The 18,668-nt window shown below is 41.5% G+C and overlaps 1 protein-coding gene across 1 annotated transcript in view; it reads left to right on the plus strand.

Moving 5' to 3' along the window:
* The first annotated feature begins 771 nt into the window (after positions 1-771).
* Positions 772-18,668, plus strand: part of ELK3 (ETS transcription factor ELK3) — a 96,500-nt gene continuing 78,603 nt past the window's right edge. The window contains exon 1 of the mRNA XM_021006448.2: positions 772-1,319. The gene's annotated coding sequence lies outside the window, so the exon portion shown is untranslated. The remainder of the gene's footprint in view (positions 1,320-18,668) is intronic.

Here is an 18,668-nt window from a genome sequence, read left to right on the forward strand (position 1 = left end):
ATGAGGTGGTTAGACTCCAGCTCCCTTTCAGCTTTGGATCAATGATCCCTCAATGCTGCATGATGAGAACTTAGGGAAGAGTGCTAAGTATGAGAGAAGAGGACCTGAGTTTGAATCCTGGCTCAGTACCTTAGTTACCAAGGGCTGAGCTTGGGCAAGTCCCTTCAACACTTGAAGCCTCCATGGCTTGGAGCAAGCAGGTTTAAGAGACTTGCCCAGGGTCACACAGGTAGTGAATATCTGAGGCTGGATTTGAACCCTGGTCTTCCTGACTTCAGGCCCAGTGCTATATCCACTGTGCTACCTAACTGTCCCTGAAGCTCAGTTTACCCATCTGTAAATAAGAGTTAAATGGCCTCTGAGGTCCCCTCCAGTCCTAGATCTGTGTTCCTAGGATCATTGAGGTTCCTTCCAGCTCCAAATTTGTGATCCCAGGATCGGCAAGGTCCCTTCTCCAGTTTTAGTATTTCAGGATGACCACTTGCATCCTGTTCTAAGCAATGATTCTAAGTGGAGTTGCATCAGGAAAAGATGAATTCTTTATGGAATGAATACCATCATGTCATTCCATCTCCGGGGCTGTCCTATAGGGTGAGGTTGGAGAGCACAGAATGGGACAGTTGGGGGGAGGATGGAGGATAAGGGGAAAATGTCTATTTTTCTCCATCCCAGCCACCTTGTTCTATGTTAGGAAAAGGCTGCTCTTGTACCAAGTTGGAGCTGGTTAGAAGCTCCTCCCCTGGGGTGGTGGAACAGGAAGAGGTGGGGGGTCAGGAGCTCCGCCGTGTCTGTTCAGAGAGAGTGTGTGTCTGCGTGTACGTGCGTGTGTGTGTATATGTGTGTGTGTGTGTGTGTGTGTGTGTGTGTGTGTGTTAGTTACCGTTACCATTTTATTATGTGTGTGTCTTATATTACAGCCATGCTGAACATCAGCGGCCAGAGAGAGAGGAGAAGGGAGGAAAAGCCTGTTTACACAGACTGCAAACCGCCTGGGGAATAGCTCAGTAAAGGAAGTGAGCCCGCTCTCTGTCTGACTGCTCCAACTTCCTGCTCTCTCTCACACACACAGCAGAAAAAGAGAGAGAGAGAGAGAGAGAGAGAGAGAGAGAGAGAGAGAGAGAGAGAGAGAGAGAGAGAGAGAGAGAGAGAGAGAGAGAGTGAGCGACAGAAAAAAAAAGGGGGGGGGAATCAGGATCTCATTACAAGAGAAACAGACCGTTCGCAGACGCCTGTCAGCATGGAAAATCAGGGGATTTTACCCAGTTCCTCTTAAAATATTACCCAGCAGAAGAATTGGTTAAAGCTCATCCGACATCTGGGTAAGTTGAGGGGACTTCGCTAGCTTGTGCGGTTGCAAAGTGAGAGCTGCTGCAAAGTTTGCGTGCTCTCGGGGGCCGGGGCTAGGGGTATCGGGTGGGGATTTCTAGGGGGGGCCCTCTCCTGGATGTTTTGTTGCAGAGGCTGTATGTGTAAGGGTATATGCGTCTGCAGCTGGACAGACGGACCCATGCTGCTTGAGCTCCGTTGGCAGCCACTCCCCGGGGCAGATCCTCGCCCTGAGCCTCCTCAGGCTGCCCCACTTTGTCTGCTCCTGTGACCAGCGGGTTACAGGACTGCTTTCTGAGCCTCCTTATTCTGGAGCAGGGGAGACAAAAGCAGTAGGGATGCTCTTACATCTTCGGGGCGCTCCCCCTTTTTCTTCTCTAGAGTGCATGCAGTGGGGAGTGAGGCGCACCCCGAAGGGTAAGGGGGTGAATGGGGAGGAATGGACAGGGAAGATTGGAGACTCCTCCCCAATCTTTCAGGGAGAGTGTCTGGAAGGAAAGGGGGCAGAGAGGACAGTTGTTTGAGCCTTGGAGGGTGTGCTTATTTCAGCCCTGAGTTTAGAAGAGGCTGCAGCCGTCCTAGGTGGACCCCTGGGGTGAAGGGAGGGCAAAGCCTCCTCTGGAGAAGTGAAGGGATCTGGAGGGGGGAAAATGATGTCACTTCTTGGGGGGAAGAGGTGGAGGTGGGGTGGGGAAGAGAGTATGGAGCAGTCACTCTTGGGAGATCCCTGACTTCCCCTCCCACCCCATGTGGGACATTTAAAGATCCCTGAAGCTAGCAGAGGTTGGAGCCAGGGCCAAGGGCAGGGGAGATGTATGCTTCAGCCGGGCCAGTACTGCTTTCGGAGAGCGCAAATGTTTGTCAATAAAGTGTAGGGGGTGGGTAGGCGTGACATTGCGGGGAGGGTTGCTTGAGCATTTTCTTTTTCTTTTTCCAGTCAAAAAAGGAGTTCTGGGTTTGTTGGCTAGGCTTCCCCAGCTGATCAAAGTGTGTGCTGGGAGGAGGGGGAGGAGGAGGAGGAGGAGTCATTTCTGGGGCCGGGGGTGGGAGCAAGCGCTATGATTTCAGAAACTGCAGAAGGGGCTTTAAAAAAAAAGAGGAGAGTGTCGGGAGAATTTCTGGCTTGTCTGGAAACAGGAGGACTAATTGCCATGCGCTTCCGCTTTGAAACTGGCACCAGACAACATCTTGAAAATGAGTCACTTCAGCAGCTCACAAAGAAACTCTGTGGTTTTTCTCCTGCTCAGGTTTATGTATTTGCGCTTTTTACAGTTTCCTTTGTAGTCTTCAAGAGTCTCTCCAGCCCCCTGCCCCCCATTCCCGCCGTGCCCCGCCAGCTTTTTAAAGCCCCCTGGCCCACTTTGCCACTTTCCACCCTCCTGAAAAAAAGGGGGGGGAGAGAAAAAGGAGAGAGTTGTTTTTGGATTTGGCTTTGCAGGAGAAGGTTAGAAAGACTGATGCTGCAGGGGGAAAAAAGTTCCCTGAATTTTCCATTGGCTTTTGCAGGAAGAGAGCCCCTTCAGTCACCGCTAAGTAATGTCTGCGCGCACACACACACACACACACACACACACACACTCACACACTCACACACTCACACACTCACCCCCCCCCCCAACTAATCTCATTAGGAGTTTCCGTTCTTTTAACACAGGAGGGTTTTTGTGAAGCCAACCCCTGTCCTGCCTTTCTCAGACAGAGCCCAGCAACTGAAAGGGAGACAAGTTACATCTTTATTTATTTAGGGGCTCAGGAACAAAACAAGACTTTCCAGGCTCAGCAGCTTTTCGAGGAGTATAGCCCTTGAAACTTTTGCAGACTCTCATCTCTCCATTTGCCTTTATTACTATTATTTTTTTCTTTTCTGGCCAGCCAGCTTGCCTTTCTCCCTCCCTAATTTGTTTTGCATGTGTTTTGAGCGTTTTTTGGCTCCCAGAGTTTCTTGCAGACCCATCTTCTCAAATATTTACTGTAGTTTTGGTTGGAGTGGGGAGGATAGGATTGGGGAGGGAGAGAGAAGCTGAAACATGTTCCAGACATCTATTAATGACCCTAAATCAATTTCAGATCCCCGTTGCCAAGCAAAATAACCCTCTGATATCTCCCCCTCTGTTGTACAAGTTTATTTGGAAAGGTCAGTTATGAGTTTCAATTTATGGGGATTATAAAGTTAGAGATTGTCTTAGAAGGTTCCTGGGTCTGTCCATAGAGAAAGCTGCCTATAAGCAGATTTTTTTAGAGGTGCCAGTAATAAACTTGCAAGTAGAAATTGTGTGTGTGCGAAAGACTCTGGCATTTATATGGTAGTTATGAAAAGGATGAAGGCTTTAGCAGATAAGTTTGTTTTTTTAAAAACTTTTTGTGATTGCAGAGAAATGTAGTTACTCCATTAAAAAGATAAAGGGGTGTTAAATTGAGCAAAAAAAAAAATTGAGAGAGTGAGCTTGGGAGACACTTGAGAAGTGCCCTGTGACCTTTCTCTATCTTGGAGTATTAGAAGATTTTGCAGTTGCTGGATATCTTAGGCAGATCCAGCACCCCACTTCAGGGGGCATCTTGGTGTAATGAGAAGTGTCGGACTTATAACTTATTGAATTGAGTGGAATTGAATTGTGGTTCAGATGCTGTCCCTGGCACTTGTGGAGGGAGTGGGCAAGTAACTGAGCCTCAGTTTCTCTGCCTGTAAAACTGGAATAGTAGAGAAGTACTTTGTGCAGCCTCTCTCTAGTGGTCTTTGGGAAGAAGGTCCTTTGTAAACTTTAATGGATCATATACATATGGATTGTTAAGGAGAGGGAAATTGATTAGCAGTATGGCCTCAGGGCCAGGAAAACCTGGGTTCTAGACTGAATTGTGATCCTTACTGGCTGCTCTGTGACTTTAGGCAAACAAGTCCCTTAATCTCTCAGTTTCCTGGACAACTAAGACTCTGTTTCTTTGAAGGTGCTAACCTACATTATTAGAAGGTATTCCCTCATCCTCAAGTCTTACATTCAGTCTCTATCAAATCAGATTCAGTCTCTATCCCATTATTAAGATATACCAAAGCAATCTGGCCAGTGTGTATTGATCTCTCATCTTTGACCAGATACAGTAGAAGAAATTGAGGCAAACAGAGGTTATGTGACTTGACTAGGTTCACAAAGCTAGTTATATAGCAGTTTGTCTGTTTAGTCTGTTGTCTCATTTGATCAGTTTACACATGGAGAAACTGAGGTCTAGAGAAGAAAAGTGACTTTCCAAGACAACACAGATAGATAGTGAGTGTCACACCTGAGAGTCAAACTCAGGTGTTTGGGTGCCAAACCCAATATTCTTTCCACTGTTCCAAACTGTTAGACTGTATTGGGTTCAAGAAATATTTATTAGGCAGAAGCTACTGAGTGTCATAGTGAATAGAAGGGAGGATTAGTAGTTGGAAAGACCTGATTTCAAATCCCTCCGCACACCCATTAGCCATTTCACTTAAATTCTCTGTACCTCACTTTCCTCATCTATAAAATGGGGGCGGGGGCGGGGTTGAGCTCTACATCCTAAGGTCAGTACAGTCCTCTGAACTACAATAACCTAGTTCCTGGAGACACAGAGACGAAAGTGAACAAACCTAGAAATAGTGCCTACCCTCCATTTTCTTGGAATGACTGATGTTAGGTGAAGTAGGAGAGAAAATAGAGATTATTTGCTGACCCGCCTGAATGTTGTGGCTTCGCACATTGAAAGGGGAAGGGAACTGGCATTTAGCAAGCACCTATTAGGAGCCAGGGGCTATGCCAAGCACTATCCAAATATTATTTCATTCGATCCTCACAACCACCCTTAGAAGTAAGTGTTATTATTATGCCCATTTTACCGCGGAGGAAACTGAGGTAAACTGAGATTATGTGACTTGACCAGGATTGCATAGCTAGTAAGTATCGGAGGCAGGATTTGAGCTTGCGTCTTCCTGCCTCAATCCACGGTACCACCTATCTGCCCTTCTTTTTCATCAGGAATAAAATCTTAAAATGGAAAAATGTGCATGGATGTGTCCCTGAGATGATGTCTGGTCGTCTGCTTTTGTAACAGCGTTAAGGCGTTTAGAAATATGACTTGACTCTCTTCCTAAATATACTCCTAAGCAAGGTGCTTTTTGGGCAGTAGGTGAGAAATGAAATTGCCTCTTGATCTTAATAGCTCACATCGATAAGTAAAATAACAAAAGTTCTGTAATAAATCAACAAACAATTACAAAGTATCCAGAGAGCAACTACATAGAGACAAAACTAAGCAGCCCCTGCCCTCAAGGACCTTAAGCTCTTTTGAGAAGAAACAATGTATCTATATATAATTCAATGTAACATATAAGCAAAATAAATACAAACTAATTTTTTGGGAGGGAGCGTGAATAGGCGAGGGGATCAGGAAAGACCACATATAGAAGATAGAGCTTGAGTTGAATTTTGAAGGAAGCTGGGAGTTCTCAGAAATGGAGGTAAGGAGGAAATACATTCTGGCAATCTGTTATTATTTTATTTTTCAGTCGTATCCCTTTAAAAATGGGCCAAGAATAAGTCAGCATCTTGCTATTGTTTGTTTAAATGTAACATTTTAGAGAAGGGGTTCTTAACTGCTCTTCTGTCATGGATGCCCTTTAACAAAGTCTGCTGAAACCTGTGGACCCCTTTGTTTTTAAATGCACAAAATAAAGTGCATAGGATCATGAAGGAAACCCATTAAATTTGAATGAAGTTATCAAAATATTAAAACTCATTTCATGGATCCCTGGCTAAGAACCTCTGTTCTAGAAACCAGTGTTTTTGTTACTGCCTGGTTGTCTCATACAGAGACAAGAATGCTGGGTGTAATAGCAATAGCCTGCATCTGTATAGCACTTTAAAGTTTGCAAAGTTCCTTACAAATATTCTCTTGTTTGATAAAACATTTTGCCCTGGGAGATAGGCAGTTTTATCATCCCCATTTTTCAGATGAGGAAAATGAGGCAGACGGCAAGTGCTGAAGTGATTTGCCCAGGGTCACCCGGCTAGTTAAGTGTCTAAATCTGAGAATTTAGAGTCACAGAATCACTGTTCAAATCTTGGACCTGTTAATTAACACCTCTGGGATTACATATAAAATCCTCTAGAGTTCAAAGGGCTTCATAAATGGGCCCCCTCCTACCTTTCCAGTCTTCTTATATCTGACTCCCCACTATGTTCTCTGTGACCCAGTGACATCAGCTTCCCCAAAGTTTCTTGAACTGGACACTTCAGCTCCTGACTCCAGGCATTTTTACTGGTTGTCCCCCATGCTTGGAATTTTCTTCTTACCCATCACTGCTTCCTGGCTTCCCTGGTTTTCTTCAAGTCCTAGCTAAAATCGCAGCTTCTACAAGAAACCCTTCCCAGTACTCCTTATCTTACTCCTTACCTTCCCTCTGTTGGAATCCCCAATTTATCATGTATCATATATATATATTCTCCAATATATAGAAACTTCCAATTTAACATATATGTGTATATATAAATTCTCCAATATATAGAAATATCCAATTTATTGTATATTATGTATATACATTCTCTGATATATATAAAACCTCCAATTTATCATATATTATATAGTCTTCAATTTATCATATGTGTGTATATATATATTCTCCTATATATGAAGTCTCTAATTTATCATATATTATGTATAGATATTCTATATAGTCTCCAATTTGTCATATATTATGTATAGATATATTCTCCAATATATATACAATCTATAATTTATTATATATAAAATCTCTCATATAAATATATAACCTCCAATTTATCATATAGCATGTATATATGTCCCATGTAGATCTATAACCTCCAATTTATCACATATCTATCTGTCTATCATATATCTATATCTATATCTATACACACACACACACACACACACACACACAAACACAAGATATGTATCTTGTCTTCCTCATTAGACTGTGAGTTCCTTGAAGGAAAGAACTGTTTTGATTTTCTTTATATGCCCAGTGCTTAGCACAATGCCTGATGCACTTAATAAATGTGCCTAGCACATAGTAGTTACTTGATAAATGCTTGTTGACTGACTCTGTGACCTTAGACAAATCTCTTAACCTCTCTGGGCCTCAGTTCCTCAGTGATAAAATGAGAGGATTGAACTCATTGGGTCTCTAAGGTGCCTTCTGGTTCTGATTCTATGATCCTTTGATCTTTGTTGGGGCAGCAAGGTGGCGCAGGGGATAGAGCGCCAGGCCTGGAGTTGGGAAGCCTTGAGTTCAAATGTGACCTCAGACACTTCCTAGCTATGTGACCCTGGGCAAGTCACTTCATCCTGTTTGCCTCAGTTTCCTCATCTAGAGAATGAGCTGGAGAAGGAAATGGCAAACCACTAGAGTATATGTGCCAAGAAAACTGCAGATGGGGTCATGAGGAGTCAGGTACTACTGAAACAACTGAACAACAAAAATGATCTTTGCTGATAGAGTTTAGACAAAAACAGTCCCAGGACAAGTTATTATCTGGCTATTATGCTTTTATATTTAATGATATGTGGATCATTACATGGATAGATAGATTTTTTTTCGGTAATTGAATATAAGTATTGTTAATTCACTTCTTATTATTCCCATTTTATAAATGAATATACTAAGGTTTCCAGAGGTGAATTGACTTGCCCTACATTCACATGCCACTGGGTTTATGGCTGGAGCCCAATTCTAGCACTCTTTCTATGCTACTAGGTACCAGATCCTTATATTTATGGGTGTTTAAGAAAAAAAAAACTCTTTTGACTCAATTTCCTCTTCGGTGCAATGAGGGGTTTGGACTGAGTGACCTCCAAGATCCCTTCCCGGTCCTCGAAGTCCTATAACTTGCACATATTACTTCCAGAAGCACCTTCCCACAGAATGTTTCAAAACAATGAGCTCATTAAAGAAATTAATTAAAAACTCTCTACAGGCATGCTTTTACTTCCTGGAGTGAAGGAAGAGCTTTGTTTTCACTGAAAATGATTTACTGCCTGCTAATTTGCAGCTACGCTTTCTTCCAGCCCCTTGGAGTGACTCAGTCACCACCATCAAAGCTGCCTGAGAGGTGGTGAATCCTTCACTGGCTGTGGTTTTTGAGGGTAGTGTGCCATCGCTTTGTTCCTGAGTAGGAAACATGAGGAAGTTGGCCGTGTGGTTGCTGAGGGGCTAGTCAGCCATACGCAGAATGAAGAGGTCAAAGTGTCACTTGGCCAGCCAGGCAAGGACTTGCCTTGGTCCTATGGCTTTTTTTAGGCAGGAGTGATTGTATGTGTCTTGAGCTGGCTCTTAAAATCATCCCAGCTCCCTGGCTTGGGTGTCAGTCGTCCTGAGTTAGACTCAAGGATCGTAAATCTAGACTTGGAAGGAATTTTTGAGGTCAAGTGAAAGCTTGAACTCAGGTCTTCTGACTACAAAATTCAGGATATTTCTACTTTGCCATGGCGGCTAATCTGGTACTAGGAAAATGAATGGGTATTTCACCCAGAGTTATTGTTCAGTGAGCCCATTGCTTGGCCATGAAGTATTGACTCATAGTTCTAGAGCCGGCAGGGGACCGTATAGTCCAACTTTCTCCTTCTTTTAGATGAGGAAACTGAGGCTTACTGCAAGTAGTGATTTGCCCAGTGTCAGAGAGGCAGGAAGTCCCAGCATCAGAATTTGAACCGGGGTCCTCTGACAGTAGCATAGCTGTTGCTCTTTCCATCTTCCTGATTGTCATGACCTAACACATTGAGGCAACGTTTTCTACAGGGACAGTAGGTGTGTTTATAGTTAGGTTGACTAGCCTGACTCCTTTTCTGGGAATGTTGAGGATTCTTGAAGGTCTGAGCTGCTGAGATAATGAAGTGGCTCTTTGCGACTTTTAAGTATGAGTCATGATTTTCAGCCTAACGTCAAGGTATAGTAACAGGAAGTCCATTCTGCTACAAATCCAAAGAAAATGTTATACAGATGATGGCAGGAGCCAAGCCAGATGAAATCAAAAATATACCTTGTCTCTTGCAAACATTTTCCTTCAGAGAGAAAAAAAAAAAGAAGGCGGGAAGATAGTTCCTCTATACTTAGAAGTGGTTCATCATCCCCACTTTGTTGTGTTACCAACTGGTGAACGAGACATTTAGATTTTGAGAGATTTGAATTTTTTTTTTCTGTCCAGGGCTCATCAGATTGAGAGTTGCTCATCTGTGTAGTTAAATGAAAGTAATGAAAACTTGGAAGGTAGCCACTCTGGGTGTTTGGAATGGTAAGGCAGCCCACCTCCTACCCCCCACCCCGGGGGAGTTAAGCCAACCTGAGTTTTCTCATTTCCATCAAAAAGAGCTTTCTGCAAACTCTCAGAAACCATCCAGGCTGGTCTCTAATGCTTCTCAAAATTAGGCTGGTGTTTATTCCATCCAATATAGCAAACATCTGTTAAGAGTCTACAGGTAAATTGGGCATCCTTGACCAGGAACGAAAAAAAAGAAAACTAAACCAAAGTGGCCTTAAACTTCACACATTTTGTGCTAGATTTTACTTAGTATGTTTTGTCTTGCATCACCTGTATTACCCCTTATATCTTTCGCTCTCTACTTCCCAGAGAGCCATCCTTTATGACAAAGGCATTTTTTTTTAAAAAGAAAGAATAAGGGGGGAAAATTCAGCAAAACACATCAATACATTGAAAAAAATCTGATATCATAGGCAGTGTTCCACGGCCATGGATCACCCCTTCTTTTCATCTATGAGGAAACTGAGATCCAGGGAAGCCAAGTTATTCAGAGTCCATAAGATGTAAATGTCAGGGCCGGGATTCAGATCTCTGAGGGTTCTAGCCCTAGGGCTGGGAGGGACCTCAAAAGCCATGTAGTCCAACTCCCTTATTTTATAGGTAAGAAAGTTACAGAACAGGTTAATTGACTTGGCTAAGGTCACACAGTCAGAATCATTGAGGGTGAGATTTGAACACAGATCCTCTGACTTCAATGCTTCTTACAGTGCAGCAGACAACTCCCGCCATTGACTCTATGATTGATGCAAGTTGATATGTTTCATGGAAAGTAATTATTCCATTGTTGTTGTTGTTTTTAAAATGAAGTCGTATTTGAATCAAGCTTGGGATCTTAGCCTTTTGGAGCAGAAAGGGACCTTGACTGAGTTTGTAACTTTCCTCTTAGACCTAGATGGTCATTTCCTCTGAGAAAAGGCAGATATGACTTTGAGTAAATATAAATATTAATATGAACATAAGCAATTAATCCTTTTAAAGGCAATGAGGTATAGTGGAAGCACTACTGGACTGAGAGCCAGGAAGGCCTGGGTCTGAATCCAGGCTCATATATTTTGCTGGCTGGGTGGCCCTGGGTAAAGTATATCATTCAGCCTCAGTTTACTTATCTGTAAAATGGGGATACTAATAGTACCTATCTCACAAAGTTGTTATGAGGGTTCAGTGAGGTAATATACATATGAACTACTATTATTTTTCTTTTGGGAATTGGGGAAAAACTAAATAAAAGAATTCAGGTAGAGGGCTTTAGAAACTGGGCATTAGAAATTGGTTTGAAAATGCATAGACCACATTTCTAATTATTTACAAATGGTTAGTGGCTGATTCCCTTTTCCATGTTCAAGGAGGGCAAGTGTGAAGACCAAAGGACCTGGGTTCAAATCCGACTTTATAAATCACTACTTGTATGACCTTGGATGAGTCAACCTCAGTTTCCTCATCTGCAAAATGAGGGGATTGGAGTAGATGGCCTCCGAGATGTCTTCTGGCTCTGGATTTAGGGCCCTATGAACATTGTGGTATTAGTGGTGGTGGTTTGTAGGCTTTTGGCTAGAAAGCACCTTAGAGGTCATGGAGCTCAACTCCTCCATTTTACAGGTGAGAACATTTAGGCTCAGGTAGATTGAACAAATTGTCCAAGGTCACATTGCTAGTAAATGTTGGAAATGAGATGTGGACCCAGATTTTCCTGATTGCCAAATGCAGCATCCAATTGTTATGTGTAATGCTGCTTTGTAAATTACCATAAAGTTTAACAATATTTTCTGTTTTTAAAATATTTAATTTTTGCTGATATTTTTTATTTTTACATCACCTTTTATATCACCTTCATTTCTGAATTTATCTCTCTCTCCTTTACCACCCAACAAGCCATTGATTCAAAAAACATACAAACAAGAAAAAAGCAGTTTGTTAAAACTAAGAAACATATCAGTAAAGAAGGGATATATGGCTAAAGTGTAGTAGAACTGGGACTTGAATGAACCTAAGACTTTCTGTCCCCCAAGTTCAGTGTTCTCTCCTTATCCTACCCAGCCAGTCATCCCTTGTAACCAATAATAATAACAATAGTAATTAAAAGAAAGATCAGAAAAGTAATTGATGAAAAGTAAATATTGTATGTACCATTTTGTACCCATAGCCCCCCACTTCTTGAAAGAACAGAGTGCAGTATGTTTCTCATCTCCATTTTGGGACCAGGCTACTTTTAACTGTACCAGATACCATCCCATCCAATTCTTTGAGAAGAATTTAGACTCTTGAAGAAATAAACTTATTTTTTTTGGTCAATAATCCTTTTTTTTTTTTTGCAGTAGTCTTTAAAAAAAACACTAGAAAAAAAGAACACTTTGTTCCATATAATCGAACTCTTTCTGAAAAAAATAGATTAACTGCATTAGATTTTTCAGTGCTTAATAACAATTGACCCTTCTGCTATTTCAGAACAAACACTTACTGGCTATGTGACCTTGGGAAATTTATTCAGTTTACCTGAGCCTAAATGTTCTCATCTGTAAAATGGGGGACTTGAGCTTAATGACCTCTTAGGTGCCTTCCAGCCCAAAGCCTACAAACCATAGGAACTTCCCTTCTTCTGTTTTCTTGCCGTTGTTCTTTGGGGGAGAAACATGGTGACCAGCCAGGTTCATTTGACAGCATCTCTACCTGGATGGCCTCAGACAGATCGCTTAACCTCCTTAGCCATCAGATTCCCCATCTATAAAATGACACCATTGGGCTGGATGGCCTCTGAGGTCCTTTTCAGTTCAAGAACCATTTGGCATTGAAAGTCCTTTATAACTTGGTCTCCTGCTCTGCTTTTCCAGTGTCTTATACCTTATGCCCCTCACCCCTCTTTGATATTAGTGTCTCCTCTCTGAGATTATCTAATTTGTCATGTCTGTATCTTGTTTATACATATTTGTTTGCATGTTGTCTCTTCTGTTAGACTGTAAGCTCCTTGAGGGCAGGGAACCTCTTTTATCTTTTTTGGTATCCCCAGTACTTAGCACAAGACCTGGCACATAGTAGGTGTTTAATAAATGGCTGCTGACCTTCCAGGTCCATTGGTCTACTTGGCAGGTCCTCGAATAGGACTCTCTGTTTCTTTTTTGTTTGTTTGTTTGTTTTGCTTTTTTGCTAGGCAATGGGGTTAAGTGACTTGCCCAGGGTCACACAGCTAGTAAGTATTATATGTCTGAGGCCAGATTTGAACTCAGGTCCTTCTGACTCTAAGGCTGGTACTCTATCCACTGTGCCACCTAGCTGCCCCCAAGACTCTCCATTTCTTCCCTCCATGCTTTTGGATGGGTTATACTCCATGCTTAGAATTCCCTGGCCCCTCACTTCCAACTCTTCATTTCACTGTCTTCCCTAAAGACTCAGCTTATATACTTCTTTCTTTAAAATTCCTCTAGAACACTTTCCTGCTTCCCCTCAGCAGCTAATACAGGGGTTCTTAACCTATTTGGTTTCATAGAGCCCTTTGGCAGTCTTATAAAACCCAACTCAGCATAAGTTCATGAAATAGTTAAATTGAAATAGTTAAATAAAATTAACATAGTTAAATTGAAAGTTAAATAAAATTAATATAGTTAAATTGAAATAGTTAAATAAAATTAATATAATTAAATTGAAATAGTGAAATAAAATTAATATAATTAAATTGAAATGGTTAAATAAAATTAATATGGTTAAATTGAAAGTGAAATAAAATTAATATAGTTAAATTGAAATAGTTAAATAAAATTAACATAGTTAAATTGAAATAGTTAAATAAAATTAATATAGTTAAATTGAAAGTTAAATAAAATTAATATAGTTAAATTGAAATAGTTAAATAAGATTAATATAGTTAAATAAAATTAATATAGTTAAATTGAAATAGTTAAATAAAATTAATATAGTTAAATAGAAATAGTTAAATAAAATTAATTTCATGAAAAAGTTAAATTCATGAAATAAAATACATAGGATTATAAAGGAAGCCAATTGTATTGAAATACAATGATCAGAAAAGATTTTTGTGAAGTATGCAGACTCCGGGTTAAGAACCCCGTCTCTAGGACTATCCCCTCTGAGGTTAGCTCCCGTCCATTCTGTATATCTCATAATAGTACCCATCGATGTTTCCATGTCACAGTCTCCATTAGACTGAGCATCTTGAAGGTAGCGACTTTTTCTTCCCTTTCTTTGTCAACTCCAACCTTCACTCTGAAAGTGCTTAGCACAGGGTTTGGTACATCTGTTCTTGTTCAGTCATGTCTGACTCTTTGGAGTGGTTTGCCATTTCCTTCTCCAGTGTGTCCCCATTTTACAGATGAAGAACTGAGGCAAACAGGGTTAAGTGACTTGCCCAGGGTCGCACAGCTAGTAAGTGTCTGAAGCCAGGAAGAAGAATCTTCCTGACTCTAGACCTGGTGCTCTATCTACTACCTAGCTGCCCCACAGTAAGTGCCTAATAAAGGTGCTTATTTACTGACTGGCTGTGTGATCTCACCTAATCTTGTGGTGTTGATATTGAAGAGAAGGCTGGTGGGATGGTGGCCTTTGGGTCTGCCAGTGTCAGAATGTTGAGAAGAATTGGCTAATCACAAAAGAATCCACAGGACAGTGGGCTTGAAAGGGTCTTTCTCTGTGATCTTTCCAAGAGAAGACCCCATTCCAGCCATCCCCTGAGCAATGATAAATATCTGTCCATTTTGAAGACTTTGTATTTATTTTGTGTCTGTTTTGTCTGTCTGTGCCAGCTAAGTATCAGAAAGTTGTTGCTTTTCAGTCATTTAAGTCATGCATGATTCTTCATAACCCCATTTGGGGTTTTCTTGGCAGAGATACTGGAGTGGTTTGCCCTTTTCTTCTACAGCTCATTTTACAGATGAGGAAACTGAGGCAAACAGGGTTAAGCAACTTTTCCAGAGTCACCCATCTAGTAAGTGTTAGAGGCCAGAAGGAGTCGGGAAGACCTGAGTTTAAATCTGGCCTCGGACACTTACTTGGATATATGATTATATGTATAATCTCTGTTTGCCTCAGTTTTCTGAACTGTAAAATGGGGATAATAACAGCACCTCCCTTGCAGGGTTGTTATAAGGATCAAAAGAGATAATATCTGTAAAGTTGTTGTAAGGATTAAATGAGATAATATTTGTAAAATGCTTGGTGCATAGGTGCTTAATAAATGTTTATTTCCTTCCACTCTCCTATTTTGTCTTCATTTGAATACTTATTTCTATATGATTTGTTTCCTTCTATAGAATGTAATCTCCTTGAGGGCAGGGGCTGTTATAGCTTTGTCCTCCTGGCTTCATTGTCTAGCACAGTGCTTGGCACATAGTAAGCACATAAATGTTTGATGATTAATTCGCTAATCCCAATAAAAGATCTCTGAGCCCCAATTGGAAGCCATCCTTAGCGTTCAACAGTCTGTGTGGTTGGAATGCAGACTCTGACAACATGTGCACAATTATAAACATACAGGAAAGAGAGGATAGGTCGGAAATAAATCTTAGAGGGACAGCACTAGCATTAAAAGGACTGGGAAAAGCTTCTTGAAGAAGGTGGGATATCAAGCTCGTTTAAAAAAAAAAGAAAAAAGATTTAAAAAAACAAGAAAGTTGGATGATATGACCTCCAACCCCACCACCTCTAAATCCATGATCCTATGATGTTATAATGTCTCTTAGCTTCAGTTTCTTTACCCTTAAAATGAGTGGATTGTGTTAGATGATCTCTAAGCTCCTGGCTCCTTATGTACTTGATCTTGTGACTTTAGAAATTCCTTCAGCCTCAGTTTCTTCCCCTGTCAAATGAAAGGTTGCATTAATTTTTCTCCGAGGTTTCTTAATAGTTCTCAAGCTAGCAACCGCAGAACCCTTCTAGTGTTCTACCTATGATTGTTGCAGGAAGTATCCTCAAAGAATGAAATATGAATGGATTTTCCTCAGCTAAGCTTTAGTGGCAAAGAAAACTTTGACTCTCCTCGCATTGTGGAAGGAAATGAGATAGCCTGATGTACAGGTATCCCTCCTTCACCCCAACCAGCCTGATGCAGTCTGAGTAAATAGGGATATCCATCCAGTTGTGAATTTGGCATTATTAGGAGCAGACTTGAGCTCTCCTTTTCCTCTTCTGTCCTGCTGGGGGTTGCAAACTCTTCTGGGGTCTTTGCATGGGCGCAAGGGAAAAAGCCAACTCCTCCCTTCCCCCAAAGGGCCTGATTCTGTAGGCTCGCTGCCATCTTGATCTTTCTTTGAGGATTTTGTGTATACTTGTTTCACCTTATCCAAGCATTCTTTGGGGAAAGCAGTGACAATCCTTAACTTACCCCCAGGCCATGCCTTCATACCTCTTAGATGGATTTTTGAGCTGTTGGCACCTGCCAACTCCCTTCCCTGTGACTCTCTGCTTGAACTAAGACAATCCCCTAGATTTAGAAGGAAGGTGAGACTCAAAGGTTCACCATTTTAGAGCAGATATGGAAACTGAGGCCCAGAGAGGTCATAGGCTTAGAAATGGAAGGGAACTCAGAGGTCATCTGGCCCAACCCCCTCATTTTAGCAGGTAAGAAAACTGAGGCTCAGAGAGGTCATAGAATTTGAGCTGGAAAGAACTTCAGAGGTCATCTAGTTCTACCCATCATTTTGCATTTAAGGAAACTGAGGCACAGAGAAGCAATAGGATCATAGATTTAGAGCTGGAAAGGCTCTAATAGATCATGTGGTTCAGCCCCCTCATTTTGCATATGAGGAAAGTAGAGGTTAAGTGATTTGCCCAAGTTAAGGAATAGAGAAGTTAAGTGATTTGCCCAAGGTCGCAAAGCTAGTAAGTAGCAGAGCTGAAGCTGGAGAAGGAGGAGTCACTCTCTTGTTTCCACCAGTATTAGGGGCCCAGGATGATTCCCCTTTAGAATCAGAAGGAGAGAACCTGGCCAAGTATTTTATGAAAACTGAATTTGGTGGAGCCAAGATGGAGTAAAGGCAGGGACTCCCTTGGGCTCTCCCCCGAACTCCTCCAAATACCTTTAAAAATGACTGTAGGGGCAGCTAGGTGGCGCAGTGGATAGAGCATAGCTCTGGAGTCAGGAGGACCTGAGTTCAAATCCGGCCTCAGACCCATAACACTTACTAGCTGTGTGACCCTGGGCAAGTCACTTAACCCCATTGCCTAGCCAAAAATAAAATAAAATAAAATGTTGTTAAAAAAAATGACTCTAAACAAATTCTAGAGCAATAGAACCCACAAAAAAGAGAGAGTAAAACAAATTTCCAGACCAAGAAAACCTGGAAGATCAACAGGAAAAGTCTGTTGCATCAGGGTGAGAGAGGAGCACAGTCCAGCACAGCCTTGGCCCCAGCAAACCAGGAGCAGGTCTCGGGAGTGATTGAATCAGCAGTGGCAGCAGCTGCTTCCAGAGCTCTCAGCTCCTGGGGGTCGAACAACTGGTCAGAAGGAGATGACAAGGGTCTCTTTGCTAGCACTGAGGCAGGACTCTGTTGCTTTGCCCATACTTGGATCTAGGTCACAGTCCTGTGTGGTAGTTCCAAGGCGAGGAGGAACTCTAGCACAGCAGAGCTTATAGCCACAGTAGAGCCACATGCCCTCTTCACAGTTCCAGGGCAGAAAAGAGTGCTTATGGTCATTCACAGACAAGAGCACAGGTCAGGAGAGGAGTGAGTAAGCACCTCTCTTTAGATCATACCACCTTGGAAAAACTGAAAACTTACAGTTCCCTAGAAGTATCTCTGAAAACAGCTGCACAAAACTCTTGAAGCTTGGCACAGTTCACCCTCCACCCTGGAAGTGGAGCCTTACATTAACAAAGAGTTAAAAGGTCAAGTAATAGGATAGGAAAATGAGTGAACAATGGAAAAAAACTGACTCCTTTGGTGACAAGGAAGATGAAAACACACATTCAGAAGAAGACAACAAAGTCAAAGCTCCTACATCCAAAGCCTCCGAGAAAAATAGGAATTGGTCTCAGGCCATGGAAAAGCTCAAAAAGGATTTTGAAAATCAAATAAGAGAAGTAGAGGAAAAATTGGGAAATGAGAGTGATGCAAGAAAATCATAAAAAATGAGTCAACAGCTTGGTAAATGGACCCCAAAAAAATACTGAACAAAATAATACCTTAAAAAACAGACTAAGCCAAATGGCAAAAGAGGTCCAAAAAGCCAATGAGGAGAAGAATGCCTTAGAAAGAACTGGTCAAATGGAAAAGGAGGTCCAAAAGCTCACTGAAGAAAATAATGCCTTAAAAATTAGAATGGAACAAATGGAAGCTAATGACTTCATGAGAAATCAGGAAATCGTAAAACAAAGGTGCCCCCCCAAAATAAAAAAATAGAAGACAATGTGAAGTATCTCATTGGAAAAACAACTGACGTGGAAAATAGATCCAGGAGAAATAATTTAAAAATTATTGGACTACCCTGAAAGCCATGACCAAAAAAAGAGCCTAGACACCATCTTTAAAGAAATTATCAAGGAAAACAGCCCTGATGTTCTAGAACCAGAGGGTGAAATAGAAATACAAAGAATCCACTGATCACCTCCTGAAAGAGATCCCAAAATGAAAACTGCCAGGAATGTTGTAGCCAAATTCCAGAGTTCCCAGGTCAAGGAGAAAATATTGCAAGCAGCCAGAAAGAAACAATTCAAGTATTGTGGAGCCACAGTCGGGATAGCACAAGATTTAGCAGCTTCTACATTAAAAGATCAGAGGGCTTGAAATGTATTCGAGAGGGCAAAGGAGTTAGGATTATAATCAAGAATCCCCTACCCAGCAAAACTGAGTATAATCCATGAGGGGGATAAATGGACATTCAGTGAAATAAAGGACTTTCAAGCATTCTGGATGAAAAGACCAGAGCTGAATAGAAAATTTGACTTTCAAATACAAGACTCAAGAGAAGCATGAAAAGGTAAACAGGAAAGAGAAATCATAAGGGACTTGTTAAAGTTGAACTGTTTACATTCCTACATGAAAAAATGATATTTGTAACTCATGAGATCTTTCTCAATATTAGGGTAGTAGGAGGGAATATATATAG

The sequence above is a fragment of the Phascolarctos cinereus genome, unplaced genomic scaffold (genome assembly GCF_003287225.1).
Source record: "Phascolarctos cinereus isolate Bilbo 61053 unplaced genomic scaffold, phaCin_HiC Scaffold_1;HRSCAF=81, whole genome shotgun sequence".
In the NCBI taxonomy this organism is placed as follows: Eukaryota; Metazoa; Chordata; class Mammalia; order Diprotodontia; family Phascolarctidae; genus Phascolarctos; species Phascolarctos cinereus.